The following is a 14,827-nucleotide window of genomic DNA, read 5'->3' on the forward strand; positions in this document are numbered from 1 at the left end:
AACGAAATTGGGTTAGATTAGGATACTCTTCGCAATATGCCGCGTGTTAGTTACCTGCATATCAAGTGTTTCTTCTTCATGAATTTCCACAGGTCAGGACTCTATTTGCTTCAAGTTTACATGTCTACAGCCCCTATCACTGCTTTGCACCTAATGACAGCCCAACTAATAACTGAACTGAACTGAACAGATGAACTCATTAAATGGTTGCTGATTGACTACAGGGTGAGGATTGCTATTTTGGCATGTATTTCCTGAGTTCAGAGACCACAGAGGCAACTATTTCCAGTTTTCAGATTTTCCTCCTTTAGCACAAGGAAGCACACAGTGGGAAAACAGCCATGGCAGTCTCGTACTATCTGGAGAGAAAATACAAGTCCTGTATAAAGGATTTCCCTTCCCTTCATGGTCCCAGCCAACAATTATAACTCATTATGCTCCTCCATGTCCCTGTCTAGGATGGATTATTGGTTTGTAGTATCCCCCTGGCAATCAATATCTTACCTACTTACAACCTTCACTAAACAAATCTTGCTGGAAGGTATTTGCAGAAAGGCATAGCCAGGGAACCTGAGGAGTACACAGGCAAAGCAAAACCACTTTTCCAAAACCTCTGTTTAGGGAATAAAAACCTTTTATATAAATAAATAGCAAAGAACAACCGTGTTTCATAGTGGTTAATCTACTTCAACTCTTAGTATGTGAGGTGAAAACAATAAAGATTGTAAATTGCACATGGATCTGGATTGCTCGGCTCAGATTCAAGACAGAGCACTTGGGGTTATCTGGGGGTGATTGGTTAACCATCTTCTTAGTTTTTGCTCAAAGAAAAACTGTTCTTCACACCATTTTTAGGTCTAGATCCTTATGTCAGGGCCTTTCCTGGATTGTATGGACTTGTTCCAAGGATGCTGTTTGCACCAGAATGTTTCCTTTCTAAGGTTGGAATTTGAAGCTTGTTCCTTTTGCAAGCTCAGGCTGCCAAGGTGAGGAAGGCATCCTTCTTTCCTACGAGGCTCACTTAGGATGCAGAGAGAGTAGCTCAGACAGTCAGGGGAGTAGCTAGAATCCACAGGCAGAAAGAAAAAAAGGATTCCATTTTGGGCTCGACCTCTGCCTGGTCCAAGAAGATTGAGTTTGCTATCAGTGTCTGAACAAGCTCCCAGGGGTTAGTGAGCTCTCCCATTTGAGACTCCCCTTTGTCAGAGGGTAAAGAATTTATTAATGAAAAATTTCAATTTCAGACCTTAAAATTGTCTTGCTTGGCCTCAAGTTCTGTCCATACCATGTATTTATAATACACCTCCTATCACTGTTTGAACATCTTTTTTCACCCTATAATCCTTGCCGTGTTTGTTTACAAAGGGATTTTGTTTTAAAACAGAGGAATTATTGCTTGATTTGAGCGGTTTTATCCAGTGTCCCAAAGGATTCTCGACAGGCTTGCAGTAGTTGTTAATGGACTTAGTGGGGGAAGGATAGCTGCACGTGGGCACTGCCCACGTGCTGGTCAGTCAGCGGAGCTGCGAGTGCAGTGTGACTGCCGTCCCTCGTGGACAGGGCATATGTGGATCACTACATTCATTTGCTAGGAGTGCCACATAAAAAAGCCACAGACTGGGTGACTTAAAACAAAGAAACTTATCGTCTCACAGTTCTGGAGGCTGGACAACTGAGACCAATGTGTTGGCAGAGTGCCCTCTGACAGTGGTAAGGATGCAGAGATCTGTCCCAGGCCTCTCCTCTCTGTCCTCATCTTCACATGGCATTCTTCCTGTGTGAGTGCCTCTGTGTCCAAATCTCTCCCTTTAATAGTGATGCCAGTTATATTGGATTAAAGCCCACACTAATGGCCTCATCTTAACTAATTACATCTGTAATGGAGCTATTTCCAAGTAAGGCCGCATTCTGAGGTACTCTGGGTTAGGACTTCCCAACATATGGGAAGGAGGGAGGGAGACACAATTCAACCCATAACAATCACAAAGGAGACACCAGGAGGCCCTTGGAAAAATCCCATCCCATGGGTCAAGACTTTATGTCATTTATCAGTGACAATCCTGAGCCAATCAGAAGAGACTAGGATATGCTCTGGTAACAACTTAACTCATGGGTTAACATACTGACGGTTCATTCCTCACTCATGTCAAAGTCTGATGTGGGTCTGGTAGCTATTTTAGGGATAGACAGTGACAATTGTCCTTTAACAGTGACTCAGGGATCCTCCAGACTGCTTTTACCTTGCATCTCCAACATCTCAAACGTCTTCCTTTCCAGCTCTGCAAATGGGCAAGAAAGAGCATGGAGAACTCACCCTCACTCTCAACTGCTTTAGATTCACTTCTAATATGTAGAAGTGATATGTATCACTTCTAATCCAAGTGAATAGACTAGATTTAGTCACATGACTGCAACTCAACTGCAAATCCAGCTGGAAAATATAGAGAAGCATATGGGTGTTTGGGGAGCACAAATTACCCTTGCTCTATCTTCCTTCACTTAGAACATGAAAGTTTTGACAAGCAATTCTAGGGAGTGGAACAGAAAAGCACCAGTTTAAAATCTGGGCTTTGAAGTGAGACTGGGTTTGAGTGACAGCTACTTAGTAGGGATCCACCACCAAGTGTATTGCCCAATTTACTTCAACACTTCGTCCCTCAATCTCCTCCCTATAAAATGGGGATAAAATACTTCATATCTAGTAACATTGTTCTGAGGACTAAATGTGCTATGAATTTTTAATATCAGTGTTTCTAGCACATGATACCACAAGAATTGAACCGTTTCACTTGCAAAAGATAATTTACAGATCTATAAACAAAAAAGGGGGGTGTAGAGAGTCACATATGAAGCATTTTGAAAATTTTATCTATCTCAATCCTGAGTAATTATGTGCCTTGGTGCTTAGTAAAAATTCTATTAAAGAACAGAAGAAACTGGCTCCTTGGTGGCCCAAATGAGAAAGAAAAGTCATAATTGATGTCATTACTATCAATCATTTCACTTATAGGTGTGAGTTAGGTCACTTTGCTCCTATAAAGCTGGGAGCAATTATTTCTATAGAACACTATTCACCCCTTACACAGATGAGAGAGCCTCCAAATTTGTGGCAAAATTCCACCAGAAAACTTATGAGAAAGAATGCAAGTCCTAATCTGAATTTTTATTTTTTTTAATGTTTATTTTTGAGAGAGAGAGAGAGACAGCGTGTGAGTGGGGGAAGGGCAGAGAGAAGGAGACAGAATCCAAAGCAGGCTCCAGGTGCTGAGCTGCCAGCACAGAGCCCGATGCGGGGTTCAAACTCACACAAGCCATGAGATCATGACCTGAGCCGAAGTCGGACATGTAACCGACTGAGCCACCCAGGCACCCCCTAATCTGATTTTTCATACCATCCTTAGTAGAGAAAAAAAATGGGACTTCATTGAAAAAGCCTTTTTTATTTTTGTAAATTTTTATTTTTTTTCAACGTTTATTTATTTTTGGGATAGAGAGAGACAGAGCATGAACGGGGGAGGGGCAGAGAGAGAGGGAGACACAGAATCAGAAACAGGCTCCAGGCTCTGAGCCATCAGCCCAGAGCCTGACGCGGGGCTCGAACTCACGGACCGCGAGATCGTGACCTGGCTGAAGTCGGACGCTTAACCGACTGCGCCACCCAGGCGCCCCTATTTTTGTAAATTTTTAAATTGAGGTAAAATTCACATAACATAACATAGAATTGATCATTTTAAGGGGTGTCTGAGTGGTTCAGTCCATTGAGAATCCGTCTCTTGATTTTGGCTCAGGTCATGATCCCAGGGTCATGGAATCAAATCCTGCCTCAGGCTCCATACTGAACGTGGGGCTTAGTTGGGATGCTCTCTCTCTTTTTCTCTCTCTCTTTCCCTTTGCCCCTTCTCCATTCGTGCTTTCTCTCTTTCAACAAAAGTTTAAGAATTAATCATTTTAATATGTACAATTCAGTGGTGTTTGATATATTCAAAATGTTGTGCAACCTACTTCCAAAACATTTTCACAGCCCTAAAGGAAATTTCATAACTATTAAGCAGTCACTCCCCATCCCCTACTACTCCTGAGCCCTTGAAAATCAACCCCCTATCTTCTGTCCCTCTGGATTAATACATTCTGGATATTTCATATAAAAAAAAATCATGTCATATGTGACCTCGGTGCCTGGCTTCTTTTGCTTGATATAATGTTTTCAAGGTTCATCTATGGATCCTTTAAAGAGTAAATAATACTCCATTGTATGGATTTACCACATTTTGTACATCCATTCATTAGTAAATTGACTTTTTTGTTATTTAAATTTTAGTTAGTCAACATACTGTGCAATATCAGTTTCAGAAGTAGAAACCAATGATTCATCACTTACATACAACACCCAGAGCTCATCACAAGTGCCCTCCTTAATACCCATCACCCATCTAGCCCATCTCCCACCCACCTCCCTCCATCAATCCCCAGTTTGTCCTCCATTGTTGAGTCTATAGTAAATGGACTTTTGAATTGTTTCCATCTTATGGCTATTGTGAATGATGCTGTCATGAACATTTATGTATAAGGTTTTTTTTATATCTTTTTTCAATTCACTAAGGTATATATCTAGGAGTGGAATTTCTAGGTCTTATGGTAATTCTATATTTAACTTTTTGAGGACTGCCAAACTGTTTTCCACAATGACTGCCCCATTTTATAATCCCAATAGGAATATGCCACTGTTCAATTTCTCCATATCTTCATCAACACATTATTTTCTGTATTTTTTTTTAATTGTAGCCATCCTAGTGGGTATGAAGAAGTAACTCATTATGGTTTTGATTTACATTTCTCTAGTGTTAATGACGTTGGGTGTCTTTTCATGTGCTTGTTGGACATTTGTATATCGTCTTTGGAGAAATATCTATTCAAGTCCTATGCCCATTTTTTTTTTTTTTAATTTTTTTTTTCAACGTTTATTTATTTTTGGGACAGAGAGAGACAGAGCATGAACGGGGGAGGAGCAGAGAGAGAGGGAGACACAGAATCGGAAACAGGCTCCAGGCTCTGAGCCATCAGCCCAGAGCCTGATGCGGGGCTCGAACTCACGGACCGTGAGATCGTGACCTGGCTGAAGTCGGACGCTTAACCGACTGCGCCACCCAGGCGCCCCAGTCCTATGCCCATTTTTAATTGAGTTTATGTCTTTTTGTTGTGGGGTTGTAAGAGGTCTTTATGTATTCTGGATACTAAGCCCTTATTATATATGATTTGCAAATATTTTCTTCCATTCTGCAGGTTGTATTTTCACTTTTTGATAGTGTCCTTTGATGAACAAAATTTTTAATTTTGCTAAAATCCAATTTATCTACTTTTTCTTTTTGCATGTGCTTTTGGTCTGTCTGAAAAAGCCTCTTGAAAGATACCTATTTTTTTTTAAAGTTTGACTTACAAACTAATTGGAAAGAAAAACTAATTTATTAATCAAACCTAGAAAGAGTAAAGCAGTATTCTGTGATCCTCATCACTTATCTTTGAACAAAAATGTACTAAAATTAGTTTTCAATTTGTAATATATGTCCCCAAAATATGTATGTGTCATTAGTATGTCTTTGTAGTTAAATGTAGAATCAGACAGGTATGAGAAATATGCAGAATACAGTTAGATGTGATTAAAATATCTGTAAGTGCTATGGCCCAAAAAGGCAAGGAGACAGTGAAATGATCCAGAATTTAATCAGGAAATTTAGAAAATAAAGAGCAGTTCGTTATATCCTGGTTGGGGGCGGGGACTGGCACCGAACCAAATTATCTGAGGCAATTTGATAAAAACAGATCCTGAACCCAAAAGATAGGAGCTACTAGACAAACCTCATGTAAAGGGTGTAACTTGAAGTCTTTGTTCTCCTAGCAACTACTAAAAAGGGCTCCAGGTGTCCATATTTAAGATAAAAAGAATAACCCTGAACATGCAAAGCCTCAGATTCCACATCTGAGCTGAATAAACTCTTCCCTTCATGAGTGTCTTTCCAAATCCAGGATGGGTTAGTATTAATTATACAGATGATGAAGTATTAATACTTTTGTGTCAAGTTCAGGAATAGGTTTTTAATCATCGGGACAATCTGTCTATATTCAGTATTTAAAGTGTTTGTAATGACTTAGAACTGGCATAATAGAGATTCTGACAGATTAGCCTTGTGATTCCAATTTAAAATATGTAATTGACGTGTGGTTCAAGTTGAAGATGTAAGATTTTTGACGAAGTTTGTAAACAGAATAAGAGTAAGAGAACTAGATTTATAATATTTATAAGTTTAGTAATTTATTAGACTGAAATGACTCATTTAAATTCTCAAGACAGTTCTGCTCATTAAAGACATAAACTTGTTTGGTCAAGCACCTAAAGTGCTTAAAAAGAAAACGGAATATATTACCTTTATAGCTGTAGTTTAAAATGCCCACATTTGCAAATGATACTGATTATTTATAAGAGAAATTAGTTTATTAACTTGACCAAACATATATATCAATTGCTTAAAGTTATGGTTCTTAACTATTTAAAAAATGTACCCTTTTAGCAATAACAGTGTTTATAAATTGAATTTGAAAATTTAGGAGAAACTATAGGGTCTTAATTTTAAGAATTCAATACTAACTTAAACTGTAAGTAACCCTGATTATACAATATACTGGATTTTGAAATTCTCCAATTGTATAAATAATGAGGGTGGTTTCCAGTATATAGAATCTCTAATAATAGACTAATGGATATTATAAAACAGCTTCTCACTGGTCTATTTTTGTTTGGATTGCAGTATTTAGAGGGAACCAGAACCTTCTGGCTAGCAAATTGTAGATATGATAAGCTGAAGATGGTTGTAGCCCTAAGTTACATTTGGTATGAATCATAGGACTTGAGTGCTTTTTGGTCACAGAAAAATCAAACAAAAAATGAAAGAGAAATGGTCACAATCTTTAGATAGGCGATATATTTGAAGCACCCCCATCCACAACTCATCCTCTAACAGACTGGACTTAATGTGAGGTGTTCTTAGTCATCATGTCCATTCAAATTGTTTAATCACAGACTAGTCCTTCTGGGATAAGAGAAATGAAATTAATGAGCAAAGGTCAACACGAGACAGACTGGGTGTAGGCACTTCCACATAAATTAGGGAAAGGCTTAACTTTTTTTAAGGTCTTCTTCCAAGGCATTAAAAAAAAGAAAAAAAACACCTTTAGAATAAGCAGTTGTTCTCCAAATTCTGCTAATGGAGAAATATAATTGCTGCAACTAATACGTGTCTCTGAAACACTGGTGACCAGACTAAACCTCCCAGGAAAAGACAAGGTCTTGACATTCAGGATGGCTGAGCTCAACATCCTTTTAAACTGCTTACATACGACTTTGTACCTTTAAAATGGAAAACCTTTAAAGACCTGAAGGAGTGAATAACTGATATATCTCTCTAGTGGAAAATGAAGTGACATCAGATGGCTTAAAAGTATGACTTTGGAGTTAGATACCTTGGGTTCAAATCTTAGCTCAGCCACTTATTAAATGAATGACCTTGGACAAATCACTAATCCTGTGGAAGTTCAGTTATTTAATACAGCCATAAGTAGAGAAGGTAATAACTATCTCTTAGGGTCATAAAATATTGTAAAGAGCTTAGCACCATGATCAACACATAAGAACCACTCAATAATTTATACTGCTGCTTTCACTTGCATTGTTAAATGTAGGAAATTTCTGTAAAAGGACACGAATCCCCCATTTACATGGTTGCAATTTTTTTCTGTCTTCAGCCTCTGGCCAAAAAATATACATTAATGTTTTACATTAAGTTCGTGCTTTTCATACTGCTTAAAGCAGGTTGTCTCTTTAAGAATCAAGAGTGATACACTGTCATCTGTTAAACATTTGAAGAAAGGACATAAAATGCTGAAGGCTTTTATTAAAATGTCTCTAGATATGAAATAACATTATTCTCTTTGAATGGTCATAAATTGAGAAATATGAGGAAAGCCAGTTTGCACAGCAGTGAACATCTACGTATTGTAAACCAAAAGTTGACTTTTAAACACTTTATCCGCACACGCAGCTACAAAATTATTAAGATTTGTGATAGTTTAGGAATGTTAGACATGATTTTGTTGTTCTCTCTTTTTTTTAACGTTTATTCATTTTTGAGAGAGAGAGACAGAGAAAGAGCGAGCAGGGGAGGGGCAGAGAGAGAGGGAAACAGTACCTGAAGCAGGCTCCAGGGTCTGAGCTGTCAGCACAGAGCCTGTCACAGGGCTCAAACCCACGAACCATGAGATCATGACCTGAGCTGAAGTTGGACACTTAACTGACTGAGCCACCCAGGCACCCCTTTATTGTTCTCTTAATTGCTATTTCAATACTTCACTGTTATTTAAATTAATCCTCACACATCAGGATTAGCCAGTTAAAAGCATTAATAAAATGACCAGGGTCACACCTTGTATGTTAGTAGGTAAATTTGGGACCCTGTAGGAAACAGTGTCATTTAAGGTCTCTGAGGACCTTCTGGAAAATAAGCCTTCTGAAAAGTACCACATGGTTCACATCCAATTACCTAAGTTTCCAAAAAGACAGTCTTCTTGTAAGAAAACTGCTCAGCTCAATAAATATTTATTACAATGAGACTTGAAACTTTGTTTAGTGGCAAATGACATTTTTCGAAACAATGTGTTCCCTATGGTTTCAATAAGTAGGAATTTTTACTAAACTTACAAGAAACTGGGGTTTCATTTTTTAATTAATTAAGGAATATCTCAAATAAAGAAACCAGGATTTCATTTTTTAATCATTTTTTATCATGAATAAAGGAATTTTATACAGATATGGACCAGCTGTCCTTTATCTTCCCCAAAAAGGGGAAAATTAAATTAGGAAAGGAAGTCCTCAAATGCACAGGACATTTCAATGATGAGAAAAACTGAAGAAGGTTTTGGAACCTCCACGCTTGGAGGTCTTCCAAAGGACAATCCACAACCTACCCTGGGTGACTAGGTCCTCCTGGGCCAGATGCCATTGCAAAGCCCCAATTAATCTAAATATTACATTTTTGACAGATATACTCTTGGGGTTTCTATGACAGGAAACTGAAATTTATAGTTAAGGAGTGCATCTATGATTGTTAAGCGCTGAAATTTCTGCCCAAATTAGCCTGACCCGGGATGTGGACTTTGATCTCAAAATGGATGAATCCTGAAGATCCTGTCATTGTCTTTAAAAGCCCCAAGAATTGCAGACAGCTTTTTAAGTAGTATAATTAGTGTAGAAGCAAAACCATCCATGGACCTGAGAGACGTCTTCATCTCACCCAGCAACCGGGATGGTCTTTCCTAAGACTGCCATATACCAAATTAAAAAAAAAAAAAAAAAAAAAAAAAAAAAAAAATCTTAAAATGAACTAAGGCACACTTAAGGGCTCAAAAACTGGAGCACTTAAGAGGATTTATTTAAATCTCCCAAATAACAGCTTGAAAACAAATCCTGTTAAATGCTCCATTTCCCTATATCTGTCAAAATTTTTGCTTGGTCCTTTCCCTTTTATTAAATTCTGTAACCATTCATTATATTACAACATAACGTATATGGTTGTTAGCAATCACCTGTAGCTATTGGCGTTTCTGAAAGCAAAGCCTTTAGATTTGCCAACATGGTAATGCTGGATTATAAAGATAATGATTTGCTAGAGAAGATAAATGAAGAGAATTTTTTTCAAATGCTATGAACACATCCACTCTTCTTCAGAACTTTTCCCCCATTAGCATCACCTGCAAGAATTGTTTGCTCTCTGAGGAGTTTCCAAAATCAGGTTTTAAACTGAATATATACTATCGCAAAATCCAATGGGCTTTGTTTGTCCCAGAGGCTGGTAAGGAAGGTCAGCCAGGTCCTTTTGCAAGAAGATTCAAAGAGTCTGGAAAGCCTTAGAAATACTGAGACTGACACATGACGGCCAGGGCTAAGATCCCTTCACTCTCTAGGAATGAGGTGTCCCACAGGCCACAAGCAGTGCACCTGGATAGACACTGTGAAGGGATAAAGATGATGCTGATGGTCTGATGGGGGAAAGAAGCCATCCTAAAAAGAGAAAGCAGAAGTCCAACACTTAGCCAAAGGACATGATTGAGGCAGGGCGGTGGGTGGTCACAGGAAATAAATGACTTTGAACATCTCTCAGTTTGCTGACACTCATTATCTTCAAAGAAAAATGTTTATAATAAATATTGAATCACATGGAAGAGTCAAGCCATCAGAGATGAGAAAGAAACAAAACAAGAGACAGAAGAGGGTGTTCTCCTGCTTCCACATGAAGACAGCTGGAGCAAGACCAAATAACAACTGGAACTAAGTCACTTGAAAATAGCAAAGAGAATACCACAGATACCTGGGAGCATCACAGCCATTGCTCAACATCAGAGCAGAAATAACTAGGTGAGACAGGTAGATGTGGGTTGTATCAAAAGACTTGATAAGAGACCACAGGATACTTCTTTCATTGATAGGAAGGATTTGGGGGAACTAGGGTTCCAATGATTTCATAGGGTGGGTGCTAAGCCAGAGATTATCGTTTTCTACCATTATTGTGATCCTGTTGGGGTTGCAGATAAGAATCCCATGGAAAGCAAGTGTAAGTGATATACTTAAAAACCTGAACACTAAAGGGCTCAGTCCTGCTACATACTTTCTTGTAAGGGAGACACTTTCTTTCTTTTTTTTTTTTTTTTGAGTTTACTTACTTATTTTTGGAAGAGAGAGTGCGCATGCATGCACGCACATTCACAAACAGGGGAGGGGCAGAGGGAGAGGGAGAGAGAGAATTCCAAGCAGGCTCCACGCTGTCAACACAGAGACAGACATGGGGCTTGATCCTGAACCATGAGATCATGACCTGAGCTGAAATCAAGAGTCAGTCCTCAACCAATTAAGCCACCCAGGTGCCCCAGGGAGATACTTCCTGACATGATTTCTTCCAACCTCCTCTCTACCTGAGCCTCCTTGCTGCTGGTGTCCCTTCATCTGGCACTTGGTCAGCATCCTGGCCAGATGGTACAAGGCTAACTAGCTCCTACAAAGGCCTGAAGGTCCAAAAGAAACCCACAGACCCCTACTAGAACAAACAGTAGTGTGACTGTAAGCAGTATCTCTATTCGCTTTCTTCCTGATAATATTTCACTCCCATTTCTCACCAGCTACTTTTCCCTTTATTCAAATCAGCAAATCCACTTTACACGCAGATGTCCACCTGTAGAAAAGAAGCCAGTCTCCCCTTTTTTTAAAGTACCCTTTACAAATTTAAGAGGTTCTCTTAGATCTCCCCTCACTCAATCTGGTGTGTGGCAGAGGTAGGTGCTCCAAGAATGTACCACCCACTAAGCTCACAGATTCTCTAATTATTCTACTTGACTTCTAATTTATAGAGTGAAGATGATGATAGCACAGGTAGTTTGGTCATTTTGTAAGTAGGTTCTGCAAGGATTTGGGGGAGCCTGTTTCTAGAATGGAAGGCCTACTGCTCTCATTTTCGGGGAGTTAGCTGCATATCCAAGGCACAGAAACAGTTCAATGTGACATCCTGTTATGTCCAGTAGATACCTCAGTAGAGAGATGTCATATGGAGCAGCAGAAACGCTGCTACTCAAAGGAGCAGTCTCAAAGTCTTTCTTAAGATAATGTCACTGTCATTCTCTTGGTACAAAATATGACAGCATGCTTGTTTTTTAACCCCATTCTATGGGCAATGACAGTGGAATTCAAAGGTTAAGAAGCTTGCCTATTTTCACACAACTAATAAGTCAGGGGTGAAGACAATACTCTCAGTTCTGTTTTGAACTGAACTTTACTATTCGACTTCTCATTTGACATACTGTCACTAGTATCACATACTTTGTCCTCTTTATAGTGAATCTCTTATCTGATTAAATTGGTATCCACAGGCTGACATGCTGAATTATTTGTTACTAGAAACACAGCATCTCAAGTAGACATTATTTGGACATTAGGCTAAACATGTAGCTAGATCCTCTCTATCTAAGGGACCAATCATTTGTAAGTTGATTCTTCATGTTTTAGCTCTAGTCGTTTAGAGAAAATGAAGAATTTATTCTCTAGTCATGTGAGGAGGGCCCAGATTCAGTAAGTATGATAGTTACAATAAATATGTAAATATTCTCAACTTGAGACCATCTCATACTGTACATCTTCTAATAAACAGTAGGTCAATTACAGGACAATTAGGTAATGGGGAAAGGCCATTAGTGAAACTAGATCTAGCATATCTGGCTTTCCAGGCAAATACCTCTGCAAGAGACAAAAAAATTAATCTGACCCAGCTTGACCCTAAAGAGATTGCAGTTATATTTAAATTCATTGCATCATGTCCAATACAGCATATCATTCTAAATACTGGTGAATTTAAACATTCTGTCTAGAAATATCTCTAAATAATGACATAGATTTGAAAAACTTTGTATAGGGTAGCAAACGTTTCTCTTTTTTTTTTTTTTTTTTTTCAGATTTTTAAAGACATAGGTTTGGTTTTTTTTTTAAGAGAAGTTTTATGTTCACAAAAAAATTGACAGGAAGTTACAGAAATTTCCCATATACCTCCTACCCCCATATACATAGCCTCCTGCATTATCAACATCACACATCAAAGTGGTACATTTATTACAACTGACAAACCTACGCATCATAATCGCCCAAGCTTCATAGTTTACATTAGGGTTCACTCTTGGTGTTCTACATCCTGTGGGTTTGGACAAATGTATAATGGCATGTATCCATCATTATAGTATCACACAGAGTAGTTTCAGTGCCCTACAAATCCTCTGTGCTCCACATATTCATCTCTCTCCCCAACACTGGCAAACCACTGATCTTTTTATTGTCTCCATGGTTTTGTCTTTTCCAGAATGTCACACAGTTGGAATAATACAGTATATAGCCTTTCAGATTAACTTCTTTTTCTCAAGTTTTTATTTAAATTCCAGTTAGTTAACATACAGTGTAATATTAGTTGCAGGGGTAGAATTTAATGATTCATCACTTACATACAACACCCAGTGCTCACTTGGTAATATGCAGTTAAGTTTCCTCCATGTTTTTTCATGGCTTCATATCTCATTTCTTTTTAGCCCTGAATAGTATTCCATTATCTGCACGCACCAAAGTTTACTTATCCGTTCACCTATTGGAGGACATCTTGGTTGCTACCAAGTTGGGGCAGTTATTCATAAAGGTGCTATAAATATCTATGTACAGGTTTTTGTGTGGACATAAGTTTTCAAGTCCTCTGGGTGAATACCAAGGAAAGCAATTGTTGGATCATATGGTATGTTTGGTTTTGTAATTAACTCCAAACTGTTCTAGAATGACTGTCCCATTTTGTATTTTCATCAGCAAGGAATGATAATTCTTGTTGCTCTACATCCTCGTCAGCATTTGGTATTGTCAGTGCTCCAGATTTGTGCTATTTTAATAAGTGTGTAATGGTATCTAGTTTGAATTTGCGTTTCCCTGATGACCTAGGATGTGGAGTATCTTTTCATATACTTATTAAAAATTTGAATATCTTCTTTGGTGAGGTTTCTGTTATGGTCTTTGGCTCATTTTTTAATCCGGTTGCTTGCTTTCTAATTGTTGAATGTCAAGAGACCTTTTTATAGTTTGGATAACAGTCCTTTATCAGATGGGTCTTCTGCAAATATCTTCTTCAAGTCTGTGGAATTTCTGCTCATTTTTTGGACAAACCTTTAGTTTTGTCCTGAGTTTTTCTAACATGACTCAGGAGGCCCAAATCTGGTTACCTATGAGACAAAGACCAACTTAAGTTCTTAAGCCTGCGAGGGTGAGGGTCAGGGCCTGAGCCAAAGTGAATTCACAAAGACAAATGCCACCTTATGAGTTTGGGAATTAAGAGGCTTTACAGATAGCCTTGTCCAACTCCATCGCTATCCGCCTCCTCCCATCAATTATTGACATCTTATTAGATATCATATCTGAAAAATATTGTTTGACCTGGTGGTTTCCAAACTTGTTTTTTTGTTTTTTTTTTTTTGTTTTAAGTTTATCTATTTATTTTAAAGTGGGAGGGGAAGAGAGAGAGAGAGAGAGAGAGAGAGAGAAAGAGAGAGAGAGAGAGAGAGAGAGAGAGAGAGAGAGAGAGAATCCCAAGCAGGCTTCATGCTGCCAGCGCAGAACCCAATGTGGGGCTCAACCTCATCAACTGTGACTTTTGAAATCAAAACTCACATGCTGTTGACTGACTGAGCCACCCATGTACCCTCAAACTTGGTTTTATATCAAAATAATCAAAGAAGCTTAAAAACAATACAACTCCTAGACTCCCAGTGCCAGAAGGAATTCTGAGGTGGGCCTAGGTATCTATATACTTACACAACCTCTCTAGGTCACTCTGATACATCCCACTCCACCTTCAGACTATTCTGAATATTAGAAAGATCTTCCTTCTATTGACTCAAATTGTCCTAAAACTGTAGATTTATACCCGTTGATATAAATTTTAACTCTTGAGAGTAAAATGAATAATGATTCTTCCCTCTTCTCCCCAACAGCTTTCAGATACATAAAGGCAACTACTTTGTCCTTCTATGCCCTTCTGAGAGGAGAGAGTATGTGCATGAGTGGGGGAGGGGCACAGGGAGAGAGAGAATCTTAAGCACACTTCACACTCAGCAGAGCCCAATGCTGGGCTTGATCCCTGAGATCAACCCTGGGATCATGACCTGAGCTGAAACCAAGAGTCAGATGCTCAACCGACTGAGCCACTCAGGCAACCCA

The sequence above is a fragment of the Puma concolor genome, chromosome C1 (genome assembly GCF_028749965.1).
Source record: "Puma concolor isolate L17-30 chromosome C1, mPumCon1.1.hap2, whole genome shotgun sequence".
NCBI classification, from domain to species: domain Eukaryota; kingdom Metazoa; phylum Chordata; class Mammalia; order Carnivora; family Felidae; genus Puma; species Puma concolor.